Source organism: Pinus tabuliformis, chromosome 4_1, assembly GCF_031772625.1.
Source record: "Pinus tabuliformis cultivar Carrire ecotype Pingquan chromosome 4_1, CPIR1, whole genome shotgun sequence".
NCBI classification, from domain to species: domain Eukaryota; kingdom Viridiplantae; phylum Streptophyta; class Pinopsida; order Pinales; family Pinaceae; genus Pinus; species Pinus tabuliformis.
The window spans coordinates 15,538,050-15,544,565 of NC_142303.1; the positions used below are offsets into that span (position 1 = coordinate 15,538,050).

General features: G+C 36.5%; 1 pseudogene; it reads right to left on the reverse strand.

The window, feature by feature from the left end:
* Positions 1-2,772: 2,772 nt before the first annotated feature.
* LOC149173985 (exocyst complex component EXO84C-like) lies at positions 2,773-4,686 on the reverse strand (annotated as a pseudogene).
* Positions 4,687-6,516: the final 1,830 nt, after the last annotated feature.

A 6,516-nucleotide genomic window follows, 5' to 3' on the forward strand; every position in this document is an offset into this window, starting at 1 on the left:
GTAATATTATCGATCCATTGCTTAAATTAACATAGACACACCCCAACACATGAGTCTGTAATACCTTCATAAATTAACTGAGGTCATTCACGAGTGATTTTCAAATCAATACATGATAGAGACCTTAGTTAATTACTCATTTAAGTCAAGAGATGTATCACTATTGGATGATATCATCCAAAGTTCCCCGAAAATGGCGCCATTGATTATTAGGTTCCATCATAGGAAGCTAAACCATCTTTCAATAAACCATCCTGAAAACATATCATCCAAGGTGATACATCTTTTGCCTATTTCAATGGACTGCATGTCTAGAAATATTGTAGCATTCGTATCATTTGAATTTGGCATTGATATTGGTGAGAGAAAAAGACTGATACAAAAACTAAGTTGTTGGTTGTAAGATGTCTGTGTCAATCACTGATGTTGTTCTTCATTTTCCAATGTCCCCTTGAGAAATTAGGTTTATTAGAAGCATGAATTATCTAAATATCTGATTTGCACATCATAGCATAGGTCTTCCCATTCTCAAAAGCCTTGAATAGAGGCCACCTCTATTTTGAATTATTCCTCTTTCTCCATCCATGTTTTAAGAAAGATACACCAAAAATCTGCAAATGACATAATAGATCTGATAGGAAAACCTTTAATCCATCTTCTACATTTGCCTTGAAACAAATTAAAGAAGAATCTGATCAAGACATATTCTTTTTTTACTCTAATAATTTCCACAAATGTTTTAAAATTTGCTATATGTTCAGAAGTCAAATTCATATATTCCCCATTGAATTTAGGGCCATTTCTCAAAATATATGCATCCTTCAGTAATTGATTAGGAAAACCAGGAAGATTAGAAAAATCAATACATGAATACCTTGAATAACTAGAAACAACATCTGAGTCCTTCATTTAGTTAGTGGAGCCACCATCAATACATTGAATCTCAGGATTTTGAATAGTGAAGTCGCCAGATGGATGTTTCAGCCTTCATATGTGTCTAACTGATGTTCACCATCAGCAGTCAAATCTACAACTTGAACAATCTTTCCCGGAGAAGATCTGTCACCTCGTTCCCCGGAAATGGTGCCAATATGTTAGCACTTAGGATTGTACCTCAAGGCTGAGAAAAGGAAATCCCGTGGTAACCACAGACCAAGATTTTGATCAAGCATATAGCCCTTCCAAACCAGAGAGGGATCTCTCTTTGCCAACAAAGGGTGGCTGCATTAAATGAATCTTAGGCTAGCTATGAAGTGTGGGTATTTGTTTGAAAATTTTGGGTCGAAAATAACAAGTGAAAGGACCATTGGGCTATGGAGGCGATGCCGGTTTCTGCCGACAATCTTGGGGAAAAGTAGGCGCAATGCTCAACCAGATAAAATATGTAAATGAGAGAAGAAAAGAGGAGAAAGTTTGCTGCCCTGCGAGCATCAATCAGGGGATGGATCTACTGTGGCAGTGTTAGAAGAAAGAGAAACACAGGGTTACTCAACAGAGCATCTAACATAGGATGGATTCTGCAAAGATAACCACTACATTTAAAAAAAAAATCATTGTGAAAGGAGCATTGTGCATGGGTGGATTCCTAACACTTCCCTTAGATAATGTTGTAACAAGAATTAGCAGAAAAAACAAAATATGTAAGTGATCTTACAAGGAACACATGTTGGACATTAAACACAGTGATGGATCCAAAATCTAAAGGGCAGAAAGTGTTCCATTAAAAATAATATTCAGAAAAAACTTTACACAGTCCAAAGCAGCCTCACTCTGCTGCAAAATTGAACCCCCATTCTTTAACACTAATCCTATTTATATAATATTACAAAATAATTTTAATTTCCTCAACATAGGAAATAAAAAATAAAAATAAAATTAATAATGAAATCCTTTCATAAACCAATATTATAAACTAAAGAATATTAAAAAACTCTCATGAACAATGGCAAACAGAGTTGTTTTAAAAACCAGAATCAGTGAATTTTGCTCAAGATATTCTTCCTTAAAGGGTGGAATTCCAAAAAATCTTCCTTTCTACTGCCATTTCATCCTTTGAATGTTGATATTGAGCCCTAATATCTGAGATTTTCCTCAACTACTACTGGATTTGTGCCTGGCAACTCTGAAACTTCAGTTTTTACCACTAATTTTCCAATTTCAGAAGTTGATCTCCATTTCCTCAAATATGGGACTTGATTATTTGATGATTTTAATCCTAAAATATCTCGCTTGTTTCCAAATATTCCACATTATCTAAGTTCAATGATAATGATTTTGTGAACCTTTTTTTAGAAGAAGCATTATGTCTGCAGACATTCCCCATCTATCATGGCTGGTTGCTTGGTTGTGCACTTTACTACATGGCTTCTTGCTTAGTTGTGCTCTTTACTACTTTGTCCACTGAGATATGAAACAGAAGTGTGAGTGGTCTTATATCCATTAGATGGGACACCACTTTCATACTTGTCATCAAAACTACTATGCTTCCTCTCACGGGATCTATTTCCATGCCTACTTTCATATTTATCATATGAACTCCTAGAATGTCTCCCTTCATGCTGTTGGTTACTACTGTCTAGTTTCCTGTGCTATGATCTACTGTCATGTCTCATTTCATGTCTATCAGAAAATATTTCCTTAGAAGTGGAGCTGTAATAATAACAAACATTATTATCATTATAAAATTTCACACTATCATATCTATCATTGCTTTCATCCTTAGAATGATCATTCCTCTTTCTACACTCATGCTTGTATGATTTGTTTTCATTGTCAAGGAAGATTTGTGAGCAATTACTTCACCACATTGTGTTTTCCAACCAACACAATTACATCAAGTTGTGCAAGCTCGTTAAATTTAATGAATAATTCCTGGAAAGACAAAGAGGGCATTGTATCTACGTCCCAAAATAAATCCTCATTCTTCCCATTTAGGTAAATAGTTCCAGTCAATTGCAGAGTGCCTTCTCTAGAATATATGAGGCCAAGGACATATTGTCGACAAAAATGATCTCTCAATATGTATCCTACACGTTGAAGATGGTGTCTCCACTCCTCAAGTCTTGCAGGGAGTGATGCAAGCTTCTCTGCTGGTGTTGTTTTGCATGCATTCTTAGTTTTCATATTTCTGTCCCAAAATTTTTGTGATAGAAAGTGGTATTAGTTCATCAGCAAGGGCTAACACATTTCCCAAAAGGGCAAGTTGTTGAGTCTCTGTTTCCACACAAATAAAATTAGTGTTATCTATGAACTCTATGCTATTTTGATCTTCTGAGGTATAGGGTATAGCTCCCATACAAGTGTTAATATAGCTTTCAAAAAGCCAAGAAAGCCATTTCAAAATACTCCCTCCAAAGTGCACAATTGTGAATGGGGTCAAGCATTCTACAGTGCCCTGTACCACTAAAATAATTGGGAATGCACTATTAGACAACTTAACTTGACAAACGAAACTAGCAGCATTTTGTATCTGTGATGTGTGGTTCACAAGAATATCATTAACTGGTAAAGTGAGGACCCAATCATCACTTTCTGTAACAACACAAATATCTTCCTCAACCTGCTTTAAGTTTTCCTGTAAAGCTCGTTCCAAATACAACTGAGTCCTCTATAAGAGATATGGAGATAATATCAAGCCTTCCTTCTCCAACAGTGAACAAAGCAAGAAAGAAGCCTGCACACACATCGTGGCAGCATGAAAACCTACTTCTGGATTTGAGAAGGATGTGTATTTCTTCACCAGCTTCACAAAATGTTTGATTTCTTTCTGAGCCCATTTTAAAAAATTTGCAGAATATTCTGGTGCATCTACAGAAATTGTTGCAAAATTTCTTTGTTGCTTGTGAAATGACTGAAAAAACCAGTTGTGCTAGGTTTGTAGCATAAGTTTCAGGGTAGAATGGAATGGAAGGAAAAATACTTTGTATATTTCTCTCAAGTCATGAATGATAAGAATGTAAGAATAATGTGATTGCCTCAGGACCATCACCAAGTCTGAGCAGACCAGACAATGCTTTCTGCAACTCAGAGCCATGCACTACAGGTTGTTCAACAATTTCAGCAAACTGTTTAGAAAGTCTGGCCTTACACTCACTAACAATAGATTGATATAACAAGAATTCTGATGATGAAGAGTCTCCTTCTTTCTAATATTCAATGAGAGCTCCATCCTCTTCATCTGATGACAAAAGTGAGGATCCCATCCAGGAGTTGAATGCTACATTAATGCGCCTCTCCAACTCAACTTGTGATAATTGTGTTGGAGCCTCAAGCATCTCAAAACCTACTGTGAGGCTGTGATAAGGTTCACCTTCATCAAGAATGACAGTTTCCTTGTGGCTTAAGAAAAACTGAGTGCCTCCAAATCGGATGACAAGGCCCCAACACATAACTTCACAGCACCAGAGTAATATACTAGATCAATCACTTTCTTGAGTGAGGATAACTAGCCCCGGAAGCAATGTAATTAAACACAACGTCCAGTAGCACCTCAATACCATGCTTGTGTGCTTCTCTAACAAGCATTTTAAATTGATGAATTTCATCTCGTCCACAATTCCTAACACCTGCGGCAACATATCGAATAGTTGGAGAAAAGAAGTTGATTGTTGAGTAGCCCCAAAAATTCATCTTGTGATCACCCATAACATGACTATCTGAGTAATATTCCAATTCACTAAACTTCATGTAATTGAGTTTAGTTCTATCTATCCTTCATACCGTGATTGAGATGAAGAAATAATGGCCCATTGATTATTAGGTTCCATCATAGGAAGCTAAACCATCTTTCAATAAACCATCTTGAAAAAATATCATCCAAAGTGATGCATCTCTTGCCTATTTCAGTGGACTACGTGTCTAGAAATCCTGTAGCCTTTGTATCATTTGAATTTGGCATTGATATTGGTAAGAGAAAAAGACTGATACAACAACTAAGTTGCTGGTTGTAAGATGTTTGTGTCATTCACTAATGGTGTTCTCCATTTTCCAATCTCCTCTTGAGAAATTAGGTTTAGTAGAGGCATGAATTATCTAAATATCTAATTTTCACATCATAGCATAGGTGCATCTTGATATTTTCAACTCTATTGACTTATATGAATAATTAACTAATGGTTTTTGTCATGTATCATACTATAAATACATCATTAAATAAACACTGCAACATACATCAGTATACTTGATAAAGAAACATTTCTTCTTGCATGAAGAGATTCCTTCCAATCCTTGGGAAGCAAAAAGTTGCAGGAAACTAGAATAGTTGCAATCTCCTCACCAACAGTGAACTTTACCTTTAGTTCTACTTTTCTTGCAAACCCACTTCCCAAGAAGCAGAGTAAGTGGAGGGTTTTTGGTTCTATGGTTTGATGGCCCCAATAGTCTCTTGAAATCTTGCTGCATATGGATAGCTAATGCTATAGCATGGTTAAGAACAATTGAACCATTTGGTGGACACCTCGACAGACTATGTAGAGCTTGATGATACATGTTCATAGCCATTGATGGTCTAGCCACCTTAGCAAACTAAAGATCTTTGTCATTCAAAATAATATCACTATCAGCAATGTACGGTGCCCTATGCCACGAATTGGAAGTAGGTTCTCAATTACTAAGAATTGCATCTCCTTTTCCTTGGGATCATTAAATACATGAACAGCTGCACTGGGAGATCTTTGAGCCAATCATTCATTCGGTCATATCTTCTGATCCAGAAGCCGGTTTTGGGAGTGTGATATACTGTTGGAAAGATCTTTCTGATCCACTTTAGATTAACACACTTATGAAATGTTTTTCACTGAAGCTCATGTGAAAAAAATCTCTGAAAACCAGAGATAGTAAAAGCCCATTTTGATCACTGGTGATAGGCTATGAAGACTCAAACTAACAAGAACAAACCTCCCACTCCCATACCAATTGATGATTTGATGAAAGAATCTAGGAGTAGTCTTTGAAATGACTTATGCCCTGTTGACTCAAGTCCAAAACATGTCAATATTGTAGAGTTTGGCCCATCCGAAACTTTGATGATAAACCCCTCTCTCTCGACCAACCAGGAGGAAAATTTGTGCAATGTCATGTGGCAACACCTGGATTCATTTTCTTAGGATTATAAGGAAATGAAAGTTTTTGCATCCATCACTTTGTACTCATCATATTTAAATCAGGAAGGGATAAAATCCTATGTGCCAACCCCACAAAAGGATGAACCTAGTTCTTAAGGACATGATGAAAGAAGAATTACAAAAGCTACTAGATGCAGGGTTCATATACCCCATTTCATATAGTGAGTGCGTGTCACCTCTTTTTGTAGTTTCCAAGAAGAATGTGAAGTGTAGAATCTATGTTGATTACCGAGAAGTTGACACGGCTACAAAGAAGGACAATTTTCCTTTGCCCTTCATTCACTAAGTCCTAGATGGCCTTGCAGGGAATAAATGGACCTGCTTCCTAGAAGGATTTAGTGGATACAACCAAATCCAGATCAACCCTGAAGACCAAGATAATACCAAATTTAGA